This window comes from Protopterus annectens, chromosome 13.part0, assembly GCF_019279795.1.
Source record: "Protopterus annectens isolate FY-2018-M chromosome 13.part0, PAN1.0, whole genome shotgun sequence".
NCBI classification, from domain to species: Eukaryota; Metazoa; Chordata; order Ceratodontiformes; family Protopteridae; genus Protopterus; species Protopterus annectens.
The window spans coordinates 80,103,672-80,121,858 of record NC_056747.1 but is presented as its reverse complement, the minus strand read 5'-3'; positions in this window follow the sequence as shown (position 1 = coordinate 80,121,858).

The window sequence follows — 18,187 nt, the reverse complement described above, 5'->3', positions numbered from 1 at the left end:
TATATATAGATATATATATATATATATATATATATATATATTATATATATATATATATATATATATATATATATATATATATATATACACACACACATATGTAAACATATAGTTATAGAAACACATACATAACTATACAAATACATACCCACACAATTAAATAAATCAGGTGTGTAGGTAAAATGGGATGAAGGGGGACTGCAGTTCCAGGTGCAGGATGTAGGGGCTTATGGTTGTCAGTTACTGAATGGTTTACAGTGTTATATAATCATTCTTTTACATGCTAACATTTATGAGGTGAGCGACTTTATTTCTGGTGTAGACAGGACTAATACACTGCAGAGTTTTGCGTTACAAATAGGCTATAGCAGGCTTAAGAATAAAAGCGGATTTTCATTTTAAAATTAGGATGTCACAACAAGCCTACATCAGATATTTATTTACATTTGTTGAGCAGTAAGTGTATTACAACTTTCAGAAATGCAGTATATATACCCTCATACACTTTTGCCTTTGTGGTAGTGACACAGTATTGCCAAGGTTATTACGTAACAAGACTTGGATCTAGTGCTGAAGCAGTCCATTCAGTAATGGATGGGGAAAACAGACAGCTTACTGTGAACACTTCCCTGGGCAGTTACAACTGAAGAAACGGTTATCTCACCCTCCTACTTGTAGATGCAAACTGCTTGGTTCATTTAGTCTACCTGGTTGAACACATACAGTAGCTGTATGCCTTAAGAGATTCATTTAATGCTTGGTCTTATCTTCTGACTTCCAAATTTGCTATATAAAGAAAGGATATACAGACTACATTAACTTAATGTACATGCCTGTTTGCCGTCTGTGTGACACACTAAGCTGACCATTAAATTATTTTGTTATTCTATCAAGTATAAAAGGTAGCTAGCATGCAATATGTAGAATGTACACAGTCAGCTTTAATATGAAGAATCTGAAATGGGCTAAGAATCTAAGTGTAGAACTGGAGAAGCGGAATTCTTCAAGTACCAATAGTACGCGCAACAGGTAGAAGTCTGCTGCTGTGTGCAACACAGCTCTCATATTAACTTCAGAGTGTTACACAAAGTAATCAAAATGCTGACTGCTAGCAGAAGTAATGAAGTGAGACACCTTAAAATTAGGATAAAGATGGGTTTTAAATTAATGCTACTTGTCATCCATGATTAAACTAATTGCACATAATAGTAAATTCTGCTATCCCCATAATAAATTGCAGGCATAAGTCACAATATAAAGACACTGTAACAACTTAAGTGCAATGGGAAAAAATGTATACATAAATGCTAAAGTTTTTTGATGGTGACATTACAGAATAGTGTTAAGTGAACATAAACAGACTCACAATGGTACATTTCAGTAACTGTAAATCCTGCAGGACAAAACAGTATTGGGGGAACTACTGTGCTCAAAAAGAAAAAAAATGCATACACTAAAATGTCTGTTTAGAGACAGTTATTTTGCAGTGCAGAGAAACACTTATCCTTTAGTCAGGTATTATTTAAATCTACATTTCAGTATTTTCTTTCCATAGAAATGTAGCCATTTTGAAGACATGGGATCGCTTTCCAGTAGTAAGCAACAGTTGTTTCCTACTTACAATAGTTCTTCAATTCGAGTCCGGATAAAAATCTTGCAACTTTAGACATCTTCTTCTGATCAGACATATGCGGTGTGTGGAAGAAAAGGAAACTGCTGGGGGTTCAGTAGACTGTCTCCTTTAGAGTATCCTTCGTTTTTCTTCCACTTTTCTTCTTTTTTTTTTTTTTATCATTTAATCTCCCCCTAAACATGCTGGAATAATTCAGATGGATGGGCGGAGCTGGCCTTGTGTGATGTAGTGCGCATAGCGCGTTTGTAAACTTTGCCCTCAATGGACTTATTCTTCCTGGTAGGTAAACTGGAAGATAATTTTTTAAGGTCAAGGAGCATTAAACAGCCGCATTGTTCGGTTACGCGGCTTGAAAATAGAACGCCGAGATGGAGCGGATTAGAAAGGGACTTTACCTCATTGCTCATAATTTTTGCTTCATTTTGGTCCAGTTTAGATATAATTTGTTCCAAGTTGTTTCCAAATGAGGTTAGTTTTGTAGAAAAGGCTTGAATTTCAGACTGAAGTGGAGTTAGTGCTGCTTTGAGTTCCTCCATAGAAAAGGGCTGTTCAGATTTATTTTTCCGGGATTGTTTAGGAACTTCTGGCTGTGTTTTAGATGTTTTTTGTCTTTTCATGGAAATTTCTTTCTCTGGAGATGATATTAATGACAGTCTAGTCTTCGAAGATTGTGATTCCATTTGTTCCATCTTGATAAGATTTTTTGTTTATTTGCTTGTGTAGAATCTTTGCAATGCTGTCAGGCCCAATCACATGTAACTGGATTCACCACTACACCACTGCTGGATGAAGGAATTGGCTAACCTTTCGGTGCTTTAAATCCAAATATTTTTCGACAGGTAGGTGCATTTAAGGTTACCCTGACTTGTAAGAACTTTTTTTGTAAGTTTTGATGCAGCGGTAACAAGTGATTTAAGTAGATTAAATGATAGTAGTGAGAGCTTACTGAAGTTAGTGTTTCCTAGTTAGCAGCCATCTTGGAATCCTCCGGGGGTCCTCTTTTATAATCTTTGCTTGAGCAAAGGAACCAGACAGGGATGTCGTCTCTTCCCTTTGTTATTTGCATTATATCTAGAACTACTGGCAAACAAAATAAGGGACTCAGAAATTTAAGGATATAATTGGTATGGTAGTCAAGAAAAGCTGGCTCTGTTTGCATATTACATTATTTTACACCTGGCAAAACCAGAAAGGCACATTACATTGCTGCGGAACATATTCAGACATTTCAGACTTTTCGGGATACAAAATTAATGAAGCTAAAAGAAAAGCAATAGCGGTAAATTATGTACCCACTTACAAATTGGTTCATCAGTATCCATATTTATGTGGACATGATAAAATGAAGTACTTAGGAGTATGGATTAAAAATGATACCAGTGTGGTAGCTAAGGATATGTGGGAAGCTCTATTATGTGATTATCGATAGTAAGATACAAGCAGTTAAAACGTTTTTAGTCCTGTTAGTCTTATACACTGGCCAGGCATATTTTTATCAACCAGAGGAGAAGCTGTAAATAGCAATTAATAAAGAGCTGAAGAATTTTATCTGGGAGGGGAAGATGGCAAAAATCAAGTGGGATAAGCTTATTCTTCTAATCGAACAGGGTGGATTGGGATTACTCGAGCTGAAGGGCTATTTCAAAGCAACGCAGTTAAGGCTCCTATACATAGTACAAGCAGAAAACTATAATTCAAAGTGGAAAGAGATTTTGATGAAACAGGGGGCAGCTCAAGTAACATGGAGATAATGGGCTTTTGGATGTAGACCTTTAAGGATAACAACAATAATCACACAGAATATTATATTCATAAAGTAGCAGAAGGTCTTCTAAGAACAAAGCCAACACAGGAATGGAGAAAGGAGATTCTGCCAATAGGGATGACTGCAATTAGGGATACAGATAACAGGCAAGAGGGGCCTGGAATATTTTGCAGAAAACTGGCAAAGGAACCAAGGTATTGGCTGCAGATAACTAGAATGAGAAGACGCCAATAACTTATTTGGACTGCAGGCCAGAGATTGCCTTCCATATCAAGGATTGATATCAGAGTTTAGGCAAACAGAAAGAAATCAGGGGGGTCCTAAATGAAATACCAGCACTGGTAGAGATTTTAGTAGAATCTAAAACCGGAGCTATTAAAAAATGAATAATTAGTACAGCCTATAAATTATTGCATGATAACTATAAGAATCAATCAGAAGAGGTTAGAGATGATTGGGAAGAGAGACTGGATAAGCAATTCACAAAGAAACAATGGGAGGATATATGTATGTCTCCCAAATTTGCAACAAAATTTAGAAAGTTTAGGATTTTTGCTTGGAAATGTTTACATAGATATTTGTATACCCCAAGTAGACTCCAGAGAATTTTCCTCAGGTAGACAGCAAATGTTGGAGGTGTGATGGGGAAGAAGGAGGTAATTGGGAACATATTTTCTTAGAGTATGGTGCGTTGGTGGACTTTAAGGATTTCCTGCGGAATGCACTATCAGAGATAATGGGTGCCAGATAGGTGTGACAAGGGAGATGATTTTTCTGAGCTATGATACAGACTCAGAATTGCCTAGACATGGTAAGGCCTTGCTGTGTCTAATTATTGTGGCTGCCAAAAAAAGCAATTACTACAAAATGGAAATCAAAATCTAAACCATCTATACTAGAAGTAGTGAATATAGTAACAGAGAGTAACAGTAGCTTTTAAACCATTGAAGGGTAAGCTAAGAGAGACCTAATGAGGACAGTTGAAGTAGAGGTTTGCTATGACAAACTGTGTTGAAGGCTTTAGACAAGTCTAGAAATAAGGAGGAAACTAGTTTGTCATTATCTCTAGCTTTATTGACAGTATCTATATTGGTTAGAAGTGCAGTGTTAGTACTGTGGGAAGGACAGAAGCCATGTTGTTTGGGGGATAGGAATTCTTCCTGCAGGAGATAGTTTAGCAATTGTTTTTGAGTAAGTATTGTTAAGATTGCTGTAGCTGTAAAGTTAGTAATATCTGTTTAATTTCCTCCTTTTGCAGAGGGATAACATATGACTTTTTCCAGAGACAGGGAATGTCAGATTCCTGGATTGATCTATTTTGACCTATTTAAAAGGATTGAAACAGGATAGGCAATGCTATTGGCTGCTGTTTTAAGGTACTTGCTTGGAAGGTCATCAGCTGAAGTACAGCATGGTTTGAGTTTGTTTAAGAGTAGTTTTATATGGGCACAGGTTTAAAAGTGAAAGGGGATGTGGTGATTCGTGGCTGTTGGTCAGGGTTAGTATTAGATGTTGGTGAATCTTTGGTTAGAAATTCTATACTATCTATAAAATAAGAACTGAACTGTAGTGTATTGCAGTTTGAGTGGTGAGTTATTGGGAGAAGGATTAGGGTTGAATTCTTTGGCCGGGATGCAAGATTTCTGTATTTGCTGTACAGAATTTTTTAGAGCTATGTTTACTATTATTCTGAAAGTTATTATAGAATAGTTTTTTTGGACTTCATTTATTTGCTTTTTAGTAAGATTGCAAAGCATTCTAAAGTTTTCAAGGTATTGTGATGTTTTATACTTTTGACATTCTTTCCATGCTTTTTCTCTAGCCTGAATTAGCATTCTACTCTTTTTGGATAGACAAATTGCATTATTTGTTTTAGTCTCTTCTTCTAGTAGGTTCAAGGCTATTTAGGATATTCAGGAAAGTTGTACTGAATTCATCTACAGCATCATCTAAGGGAAGAATTTTTAGGACATTCCAATTAATAAACAGTAGGGTAGTAATGACAATTTCTGGGTTAAATTAGGAAAGCTGGCATGTTGTTTTATAGACATGCTGTCTAAGTGGATGTGTGAGATGTCTGGTTGTGTAGATTAGGATATAATCACTGAGATAGTCACACATTGTACATGTGGTGATGTATTTATTAGGGTGAGATACTAGGATCCAGTCTAACAGGGAATTTGATGTTTTGCTATAATGTGTGGGGGTATTAATTAGTTATGTGAAACTAAGTAAGTTCATGCTAGTTGTAGGAGAGTTATATCCAACCAACTGGCATTCACAAAACCTAGTAGTATTTTTTCATGTGAAATTGTTATGGATATCCAGTGTAGGGTATCTTCCAGTATATATGTATTGTTGCCAGGAGGAATGTAAAGGCCACTAATACATATTTGTTTATAAGTGTTTATTTTCAGGAATGACTACGGAACTGAGATTTGGTATTGTTTTGTTGTAAGGGGAAATGTGGTCGTTGTTGGAAAATACTAAAGCAATGCCACCACCCTTCCTCTTTATACGTTCATTGCAGATGATATTATAGCTGGGAGGTGTAATTTCAGAGTAATTTATGCTAGGGTTAAGCTAAGTTTCAGTTATTGCAAGAATATCAGGCTATGGCAGCAAAAGTTAAATCACCGGGGTTGGAGAATGACCGTTGTAGGGTTAGAGAAGTGTGTGGAAGAGAATTATCTTGATTTTCATTGATAGGTGAGGCCAGGATTAGGTGAATGTCTCCTCCTCCTAGAAGGATTTTAGTATATTGGAGAATTATTGATACTTGTTTTTTGGAGAGTATTTATGGTACTTATGTATTATCGCAACCACACTTCTAACCCCATATACTTCCTGATGCTATCGTGAACCGACTTTATAGTAAACTAAAAATGGGTGTGTGAAGTCCAAATTAGTTTTGTTATCACCTTGGTTCTGAAAGAGGAACTGGAGTAATGGCCAAATTCCTCTTCCATGGTAGAGTTCTTTACCGCTGTAACGTCATGCAAAATAAAATCAACAGGGAAGAATAAATAATGCAGCGCTTACTACATCAACAAGCACAGATTCTTCCACAGTGCAATGTAATTATTGTGTTTACTGTTACTGAATAGTCATTTAAGCAAACAGATTACAGCAAAATACACATCATTCAAAGGCATAAAAACAACATGTGCATTGTAGTCTGTATTGAGGCGATGCATGTTAGAGAGGCTCGCAGTGCTATAAATAACAAAACACAATTTAAAAAGAACACGAGTGCCCATCAAAAAAATAACTAATTGCACATCTTACTTCAGCCCTCCATGAAGTCAGAACAAAACGATATGGTTAGAAATGCACATGTGAAGAAGCACATTAATCATCTTGAATAGCTGCTGTTACTGGCAACCTGCTGTTGTACGGCTTAACGAACTTTTCCATTCACACACAGCACTAGAGGATGCTACCCAGGAAGAGGAATTTCTCTGTTATTCCTGGTCCTGTTTCAGAAGCAATGTGATAAAAAAGTTATTTGGAGTTTACACACCCCATTTCACTGTAACATAAACTTGTCTCTCTATAACTTCACCAGTTAGGGCGACTTCAAAATGTGGTTGCGATAATACGTAAGTACCGTATTTTCCATTTAATTTTGTTTTGGTTAGAGTTGAAATGAAGTTTATTAGTCTATATTTGGATGTGCAGAGAGTGTAAGGAGGAAGTTTGACTAGGTGATTTGGACAGAGTTGGAAAGATGTTGAGAACTGTTAGTCATGGTAGGATGAGAGATTGCCCAGTAGGAGGGGGAAGAATAGAGGATATGCTGAGGAGAAGCATGATTAAGTAAATGGATCTGTATGTTATTGTTGGCAGGTAGCAGGGGAAATGGGAATCAAGAAAGAAAAAGAGGTTGCAGGGCAATAGGATATTTAGTGCTGGTGGAGTCAGAAAGCTGATGAAAACAAGGCACCAGTAATAGTAGATAAAGAATATGGTGTAACTCATAGTTATAACGGATACCATATTTGCAGTTATACTCATATTAACATCACCCCTGAACCTTTTTCTATTTTTGAAAAGGGACTGATATTTATTCCATCAGGGAGTTTCAATGTTTGTGACACACCAACAGAATTGAAGTTTTTTATTAGAAAAATGAACTTGGCACTTATTTTTATTGGCTCTGAAGATACACACGATCAGGAGGATAATAGAGCCTGTAAGAAAAGCCTTTTTAACCCTCCGCTTCACCCTATCCTGCAGGTATATGCCTCTGCATGTATAACAGATAAATACAAGTGTGCTACAAACTAAAAACATTCTAAATCCTATAATTTAACCCCCAAAGAGAAAATTACCATGTATGAGCTAACTCAAAACCTGAACATAAGAATATTAAAGCCTGACAAGGGAGGTGGCAAGGTTATAGTGGACAAAATAGATTATTCGTGGTACGGTTATAGTGGACAAAATAGATTATTCCAGTACCGTGTTTCAAATACTATAAGACACTCAAGTACTCCTTGATTTCTAGGAATTAAATCAATATTACCTACCATAAAACTGACTTAAGTTTGGAAGATCTACTTATAGAGGGGAGAATTTCTACCAAAATATATGATTTTTTTTTAAGGTAGATAAGCCCAGGATCCCTTCCATATTTGGGATTCCTAAGATCCACAAAATATTTCATGTCTGCCATACAAGCAGATTGTATCAGCTAGTGGATCAAAAACACATCCCATAGCTGTAGATTTGGACAGATCTTTGAAATTCACTATGGACATCAAAACGCATGTGGTTAGGCATTCCTGGGACTTCCTGGGTAGGTTGAACAGTGATTTAATCACCACAAATATTGGGTTGTTAATCATAGATATAGTTGACCTTTTTTCTTCCATACCTTTGGAAGGTGATTTGGATTTCATTAGTGATGGCCTTACCAGTTTTGACTGCTTGGAAGGTTGTGATATGAACCTTTATGTTGAGCTTATGAGTGTTGTTTTAGAGAATAATTTTATATTTTTTGAGGAGGATACATTTCGACAGAAACAAGGTGTCACAATGGGGACTGTTTGCACCCCCATGTATGGAAACCTGATGTTATTAAGTTGGGAAAGGAAATTTATCTTTTCTTCACCTTTTAGGGCATTTATTAAATTATATGTCATGTTCTAGGATGACATCTTTATTTTATGGGACAGACCAGAGATGATTATTGGAGCATTTTTGAATTACCTTCATGATACCACCACATTTTTGAAATTCACATACAAATGCCATAAGGCCAAAATTAATTATTTGGACACTAATATAGATATTCTTGAGGGAAAATTTAGGACTAGAATCTACAAGAAACCCACTTTCAGTAACTCATACTTAACTTACATCAATGCACACCCCTTTAAACAGAAAAAGAGCTTGGTAAAGGGGCAATGTGCACGGGCGGCAAGAATGGCGTCCCACTATTATGACTTTGTAGAACAAATTACATTTATTTCAGGTTTATTCACTGAAAGAAGTTATCCAAATGAGCTTGTGTCCTGTATTTGTCAAGAGGTAGTTGCAGGATTGGGGAATAAATACAAACCACTGATTGGAGTAGTAGATGACACCCTTAAATCTGAACCTGCCATCTCAGATGAAGATTTTAACAGAGCTATGGTTGTTGAATTTAACCACGCTGTACCAGGTGTTAAGAACACCATTAGGAAAAACTGGAATGTGTTAAGATTCAATCCTGATTTAGTTGGAATTTTAGGAACCAAACCGAAGTTTGTCTTTAAAATGGGTCATAATTTAGAGTATATATGAAGGGAACCCCTTTAGTAGGACTAAGAAAAAAGGTGATGGCACTAAACAAATGTCGCCCTCCTAGACAGGGGTCCAGGGAAGTAAATACTGTAGGAAGAAATAGCCAGGGAATTGTTATGGCTAGGCTTGTATAGGCCCTAGGGCCGATAGCCTAGTACCAACCTATGAACCTAAAATAGTAGTCAATGTAATTTTATTTAAGACAAAGGATACATTATCTTAGAAAATATGGACCAAAGTAAGGTTTGGTTTGTGAAATGAAACTGCTATAGTAAAGGGATTGTTTATTTAGCAACCTGCAAAAAGTGTGAATGTTTTTATATATGAAAGACAGAAAAAAATTTGCAAAAAAGAATTTACTAGCATAATTATAGTGTAAAAATGAAGAATTCTAATAATGTTCTATTTAAGCATTCATTGTTTAAGGTCTCCCATGATGAGTTTGTATTTGTTATCTTGGAGCAAGGTGATAAGGATTCCAGGGTGATGACTGGGAGAATATCCTGCACTATAAGGAACTTTTGTGGCAATTCAGACTTAATGCCTTTACTTACCCTGGACTTAGCAACTATGTTTCCATAATGCCAGTTTTGAAAAGAAAAGCAACAAAGCTATAGAGACAGGCTGTTTTGTTGTGTTCTTTTCCCTCTTTTTGACTCTTCATAGTTTTAATTTTAAAATTAAAAAATTTAAATAATAAACATACACTCCTTGTAATGTTTCTTCTGTAGAGTTTTATAAGATTTAGTTTTATTCAAACTTCAGACTTTTTGTGATATCTTTTTAAGCTCTAACAAAATAGTTTCAACATTTACTTTTAACTTTCAATATCGATCTTAAATATTTATTTGTATTTCCTTGTATTTTTTTTTATACTTCGTAATGTGATTACTTTATGATATAAATAACATCACATGTTAAGTTGTCATTCTCGCCTTCATTCTTGCTGGATGGGTTCGGAGCCGATCCTCGGCTCCGACTCGGCCTATACTATAGCTCGAGAGCTATTTTTTACCGGCTCGAGGCAGCCCTATATCCCACAATACCATGCGCTAACTCCCCAGATCTCGTTTGCCGCTTCGCTGCAAGGTTGCCTTTTTTTGCCGGCTGAGGTCAGTAAAAGAAAATTTAGTAATTCTTCTAAACTTGAGGTTAGTTTTTGTCAGATTAGTTCCCATTGATATAGTTTTACCTAAATTACCTATTAGTATTTTTTTTTTTTTCGTTAAGCCCTACCCACCCCTTTAGATAAACTTTCTAATCGGGCCTACAGGCTTAGTTTTTGTTTTCTCTCCCCCATTATTGTGTGTGTGAGTTGTTGTTTTAGTCAGCCCCTTAACTTCCCCTTGGTGTGAAAGTTGAGTGAGTGGTTGTGCTGACTCTGTTACTGTTTTTTAGGGTAGCTATGTCTAAAGAAGCTAAGGTCTCGGGATTCAAGAAGTGTGACTCGTGCTGTCAGAAAATGTCTCTGACAGACGGTCACACTTCTTGCGTCTACTGCTTGGGACCTTTGCACCTGCAGAACTCTTGTTCCGTATGCCACGGATTTAGTTCAAGAGTCTTGCATGAGCGTCGTAATAAACTTATTTTGAGGGGCTTATTGAAGCCCGATGACTCCCCGTCCAAGTCTGGCTCGGGGAAGTCATCTAAGCCCGCCAAGCCCTCGGCTCCAGCTTCTGAGTCGAGGGCTGGTGAAACTGAGATCGCTTCGACATCGGCTCCAGCCGGAGCCAATGTGAGTGAGATCGTACCTGCTCCGAAACCTGTATCGGAGCCGACATCAGCGCGCAAGCGCTCAAGATCCCCTTCATTAGAGTCCGTCCGATCGGCTCCAAGATCACCCCTTCTATCAGAGTGGAGTCATAGGACTCATTCCTCCAGGTCGTCTAGGTTTTCCGACCACGATATTGAGAGGGTGGTCAGTAGACTCATAAAATCTCAGGCACTGGCCCAAATACTCCAAAGCCCATCTCACCAGACTGTGGCTCCCTCGGTGCCACCTTCGATTCCTCCTCCGACTCTCCAGTCGAGTTCGGAGCCAGAGTTTGTCAGAACCGTAACCTTGCCCACGTCGGAGCCGATATTTCCACCTTCAGCTCCGGCGTCGTTGGCTCTGACTTCTTCATTGGTACCGTCCGTGGAGAAGTCCGGGCACCGGGACTCCATTGTCTGCTCCGAGGGGGCGAGTGGCATTGGACACTTGTCCGACCCTGCTCTCCCTCTCGGAGCGTCGGCTCTGGTTAGTTCGTCCCCGATATCATTCTCGGAGCCTTCTCTGTCAGTGCCGGGGGTGGTTCTGGTGTCTTCGGAGCCGGGACTGTCTTCGGTGCCTGATAGGGGGGCTTTCGAGGTGATGAGGAGTGTGCTGGATCCAGTGTCCACTCCAAGGTTGGGTTCTTCAGCTCCTCCCTTCACAGTGCCTGTTACGGTGTCTGGCCATCCTCTTGCAACTGATAGCAGAGATCCAACGCATAGGGTACCCACTTTTGGTGTCTCATCCTCCTCCGAGGCCTCTCCTGAAGCTTCAGGAGAGCCACCTAGGAAAAGAAAGTGCAAGAGGAAGCACGTAGACTCCCCTGAGGCTGTAACCTCGGACACCGACTTGGATGAGTCGGAGGGCTCCCCCAGATCCCCCTCTGAAGATGTCTCCTTTTCAGACATACTAGAGATCCTGAAACAGAGGGGGAATTGGTCCACACTCAAACCCTCAGTTTACCTTGATGTCTCTGGATCTCGCCCTTCCACCTCCTGGGTGTCCCCCCCTTTCGATCCACTGATGGAAGTGGTGGCCAGAAAGGCGTGGGCAGCTCCTGACTCCATGGAACCTACCCCTAGGAGGCTTTCAAAATTTATTTCTGCTCCGGTGGACAAGACATTTCTCACCAAAGGTGTCTCGGTAGATGCTATGGTGGTAGCAGCTGCCACTAAGAAGGAATTAGCTGATTCTTCTGTACCTGTTCATCCTCCTAACAAAGAGTACAGGACCATGGACAGGTACGGTAAGCAGACATTTGCTTCAGTGACCTTTGCTATGCGATCGCTGAACTATTTATGTCATTTCACCTGCCTTCAGAGAGATTTGCTCAAAGAACTGGGTGAAACTGTACAGGATCCTTCTGCTGCGGGGTATCAGGACAAGATTAACTCCCAGCTGGCTACCCTGAATTCTATTGCCAATTCCTCCATGCAGCTTATCTCTTATGTAGCCGATGGAGTGAGTAGGGCCGCAGGCACAGGTGTTGCGTTGAGACGTCATGCCTGGATGCGACTCTGTAATTTTGCTGATCCCTTCAAGGCATCCTTCACCAACACCCCCTTTGATGGTTCAGAATTGTTTGGACCTCAGGTGAAGAATACTCTCACCAGGTGTGAGCAAGATGGTAAGACTCTCTCTGCCGTGGGAGTCCATTTTTCCACACCATCTAGACCATACCCCAAAGGTCAGAAGGGTGGAAAGATGTGGTTCCGTAAACCACAGGGAGTCGCGCCCACCGCATGTGGTGAAATTCCCCCTAGAGGTGGGGGGGGGAACAACAATAGACGCCACCCCATAGGCAGAGGGGGTCCACAGAACCAGGGTTCCAGGGAGTCCTTCCCTGACCAACCCTTTCAGCATCCCTGAGAAGCTGCCCGACTGTCCACCTTCGGAGGCAGTCGGGGGAAGATTATCTCCGTACCCGGAAGCCTGGCAATCCCTTTCTCAAGACAAATGGGTACAGTTGATTATATCCGAGGGTTACAAAATCCCCTTCATTTCCCCTCCAAACCAATTGCCAAGACCCCTCCCAGACGTACCACCCGAACAAAGGGGTCAGGCACAGCTGGAAATAGAAAAGCTGTTAAAAAAAAAGAGTCATCCAGGCAGTCCCAGCAGACCAGCTAGGATCCGGAATCTACTCCAGGTTCTTTTTGATACCAAAAAAGACAGGAGACTGGAGAACCATTTTGGATCTCAGCAGACTGAACAAATCTGTACAGAAGACAAAATTTTGGATGGTAACGCTGCAGTCCATTCTGCCCTTCTTGGGCAGAGACAACTGGATGTGCTCGTTAGACCTACAGGACGCGTACTATCACATAAAGATACACAGGTGCTCCAGGAGGTTTCTCCGCTTTCGGCTGGGAGCCAGTCATTACCAATTCAGAGCCCTGCCCTTTGGTCTCACCACAGCCCCCCGGGTGTTCACCAAATGTTTGGCAGTGGTCACGGCTCACCTGAGACAAAAAGGATTCCAGGTGTTTCCATATTTAGACGACTGGTTCATCACCGCTACCACCAAGCAGCATCTTATCATAACCAGGGATTACACCATTCACATTTGCAACAGGTTAGGTATTTCCATAAATTTTGCAAAATCCTTCTTGTCACCTTGTCAATGTATAAACTTCATAGGCGCTGTGTTAAACACCACAGAAATGTCTGCAACTTTAACACCTCAGAGAGTGATAGATATACGGCAGAATGTCCACCTTCTGATTCAGTCCAACAAAGTTCAAGCCAAGTTAGTTCTGAAAACATTGGGCCTCATGGCAGCGGTGATTCCCCTTCTTCCCTTAGCCCGCTTCCATATGAGAATTCTTCAGTGGATGCTTTCCTCTCAGTGGTCCTACCAACAACTTCCTATGACATACAACATATTGATAACCCCGACTTGCAAGAAACACCTTGCCTGTTGGATAGTCTCCCCTCAACTTCTTCAGGGCAGACCCTATGTTATTCCCCCTCCAGTTACCACGGTGACAACGGATGCCTCCCTGATCGGGTGGGGGGGGGCATTATCAGGGCAGGACTGTCCAGGGCACATGGCAATAATTAGAATGCCACCTGCACATAAATGTCCTAGAGATGAGAGCAGTGCTTTTATCATTGCGAGCCCTTCAGGACTCTCTTCCCACTGGCACTATAGCAGTTCAAATGGACAATATGTCCGTAGTGTGGTACATAAACAAGCATGGCGGAACAAAGTCCTACCCCCTATGTCGAGAAGCACTCAGACTTTGGCAGTGGGCGATCTCCTCTCAACGGTTTCTGATAGCAACGCACATCCCCGGGATATCCAACGTCATAGCGGACAGATTGAGCAGAACAATTCTCATGCCTCACGAGTGGTCTCTAAATCAAGTGGTAGTAGAGAGAATTTTCCAGAAGTGGGGCCATCCTTGCTGCGACCTTTTTGCAACACCTCAAAACAGCAAGTGCCTCGACTTCTTCACTCTCTTCCCCCTACCAGGCCCCCCCCCCCCCACAGAGACACTCTAGTCCACGATTGGCCTCGGGGTCTTCTATACGCTTTTCCCCCTTTTCCGTTGATTCCAAAGTTAATTCAGAAAGCAACCGCATTGAGATCCAAAATGATCCTCATTGCTCCTTACTGGCCTCGACAAGTATGGTTTCCGTTCCTGCACCGATACCTTCTGGAACAGCCCTGGCATCTGGAACCATTTCCAGATCTTTTGACCCATCTGACAGGCAAGCTGCACCAGTCTCTTCAGTCCCTCAACCTCACAGCTTGGTTGCTCCACTTCCAACCATAGCCAGGCTTCCCCTAATTTCTCTTCCTGTCCATGACGTTATTCTTGCCTTCCATAAGTCTAATACCAGGAAGAGTTATGCGAGCAAATGGAAGCGTTTTTCCATTTGGGCACAAGCTAGGTCCTTAGACCCTTTTAATGCTCCAATTCACAAAGTTCTTGATTTTCTGGCAGAGCTTTTTCATGCAGGTTCATCGGCAGCCACTATCAGAGTTCAACTAGCGGCCATTGCCAATTTCCACGTAGGACTTTCAGAAACCAGTATTATGTCTCATAAACTTTGCAAAGCCTTCCTCAAGGGCATTTTCTTACTCAGACCTCCCATTAAGGATCCTACTACACAATGGGACCTGAATTTAGTGCTATCTTCACTAATTCTTCCTCCCTTTGAGCCTGCAGCTTCTTGTTCTCTCAAGCTCCTCTCTTGGAAGACTCTGTTTCTAGTGGCTATAACTTCTGCCAGCAGAGTGTCGGAGCTTCAAGCCTTGTCCATCCGTTCCCCTTATTTGGTCTTTCATAAAGACAGAGTAGCTCTCAGAACAAACCCTTCCTTTCTACCTAAAGTTTCATCTGAATCAAATCTGAATCACACTATTCACTTGCCGGTTTTCTTCCCAAATTATTCAAACCGGGCTGAACAGAAACTACATTCCTTGGATGTTCATCGCCAATTGCGGTATTATCTAGACAGAACAAAACAATTCAGGAAGTCAGAACAACTCTTCCTTTCTTATGCTGATGGGAGGAAAGGACTTCCAGTTTCAAAGGTAACCCTTTCCAGATGGTTAGCTTCCATCATTACCTTTGTCTACAAGTTGAGACATAAACAACTTCCTTCAAAACCTAAGGCTCATTCAACCAAGGCACTATCGACTTCAACAGCCTTTCAAGCAAGGTTACCTTTAGATGCCATTTGTGCAGCAGCTACTTGGGCTTCTCAACATACCTTTATTACCCATTACAAACTGGATATAGCCTCCAGAAATAGAGCTGACTTTGGTTCCACTGTACTCAGGAGTCTGTTTCGTTGAGCCACCCAGGACCAAGGTGCTAGGGACGCTGTCCCATCCAGCAAGAATGAAGGCGAGAATGACAACTTAACATTAAGAAGTTATGTACCTACCATAACATTCCATGTTAGTTGTCTTCTTCTAGCCTTCTTTCTTGCGTCCCTCCCTCCTGCCCCCTAGCCTAGACAGACTTGAAGGCTCTGAGATCCTTCTATTTCATGATGTTGCCCCTTTTTCCAGATTTCCCATATCATGACTACTATTGCCAGGGAGACTGTTTAGATATATATATATATATATATATATACATTGTTTTTTTGTTGGTAACAAAAAATTCTATGCTATGTGTTAGCTGCCAAACGAGATCTGGGGAGTTAGCGCATGGTATTGTGGGATATAGGGCTGCCTCGAGCTGGTAGAAAATAGCTCTCGAGCTATAGTATAGGCCGAGTCGGAGCCGAGGATCGGCTCCGAACCCACCCAGCAAGAAAGAAGGCGAGAAGAAGACAACTAACATGGAACGTTATGGTAGGTACATAACTTCTTATTATGTACTATTTGTGTTTTATTTTGGCTGGAATGCACTGTTTCTTTAAGAGCAGAAACAATGTAATGAAATAACAATAACTGGTGTTAATTGATGGCACTATTTAAGATGATCTTTTAGAAATTACACTTTCATTTGATGAAGTCCTTTGTTAAGAGAACGAAAGAGCTTAATGTGTAAATAAACATTTTGGTTTGATATTTACTTTGGATTCCTCCATTTATGTATAGCATAACTCACTGCCTTGCCACTTCTTTTCTGTTTTTTAGTGTTTGTTTTGGTGGCCTGCCTTTCTTTTTGGTTTATTAGTAATTCTATGAGCATTGCTGATACTGAGAACAGCATTCTTGGCAGAAGTAATAATTTAAAGAACTTTAATTGTACCCTGACTTAAGATTGGGTCCCATTCCTGTCAAGGTAGTACAAATCCTAAATATTTGGAGACATTAAAAGGGAGAATCTCTCAAATTTCACTACACACCACTTTTATCATCCCTGATGTAAAAAATCCTTTCAAGCCAAAAACATGTATCCACTCTCATCAACTGCTTATCATTCAAATCTTTGTGTCACCAAAGTGTGGAAATGTATTACTGTGGTCTCACATAAAGAAATGGAATACCTATTGAACTATCAAATTGTAAAGCTATAGTCCTTCTCTCACCTGTTGCAAAAGTTCTTGACAGATGCATCCATAAGCAACTTCTGGCCCACTTAACATCAACCAGCCATCTTTCTGTTACCCAGCATTTCTTTTGAATAGGTTATATAACTAAGCTTCTGTATTTGATTATACTGACTATGTCTGTGATAACATTTAAATAAGGGAGAAGTGGCTGTCTTCCTCTCCTTTGATGTCACCAGGGCCTTTGATACTGTCGCTCACACCATTCTGATACCTGATCAGAAACAGCATAGTCTTGAATCAAAATAATACTCTAGTTTAAAAGTTACTATTCAAAGCATGAAAAAATAGCCTAACTTCTTTATATGGTTTTCTGGGAAGGATCTCTAAGTTAATACATCTAAATTTGATGAAGCTGTTACACACAATCCCTAAATGACCAACTATATAACTATTATTGACTCTTGAAGAAATTAAATTACACAGCACAAAACTACAGATATCTCAGCTTTCATCTGGGTCCTTCTCTAATGTTTCACAGTTGCATCTACCTCTTCACCTAGAAAGTCACAGAGCAACTAAAACAATCTGAAAACTTACTCCGTTCCATACACCTAAAACCTCATCCGTTTGGCATTAATTTACTACAGAAACATGTACTATATGTGGTGCTGCGGTAGCTTTGTCGCCTCACAGTAAGACGTTGTCCTGTTTGATTCTCAGCTAAAGCATCTTCTGTGTGGAGACGTGCATGAATGGGCGTACCTTCATTGAAGGTTGTGCATCAGGGCTGGCAACTCGGCACGTAAAAATCTACTGCCAATCATTAGCGGACCGGGGTTCCGCTGTGGCGACCCCTAATCGGGAAAAGCCGAAAGACACAACATATCTATATGGTCTTTTAATCATTGATGTAAACTGGAGAAGGGCCATTTATTTCAAGAATATCATAACCTGTGTCCTTCCCTTTACTCTACATTATACCCAAATACAGACTTATTTACAATTAACTTATTGCTGATTGAGAAGATACTAAATTTTTGAATGAGGACAGGTACTTGTGGAAGGAGAAACAGAAGTATTGCACCACAGATGCAGCAGGGCACCGTGTGTGTGTGTGTGTGTGTGTGTGTGTGTGTGTGTGTGTGATGTGCATGTGTGTGCGTGTGTGTGTGTGTGTGTGTGTGTGTGTGTGTGTGTGTGTGTGTGTGTGTGTGTGTGTGTGTGTGTGTGTGTTATTTGTTATTTGAAGGGGTCTTTATATGTGGAGCAAATGTGTATCAAG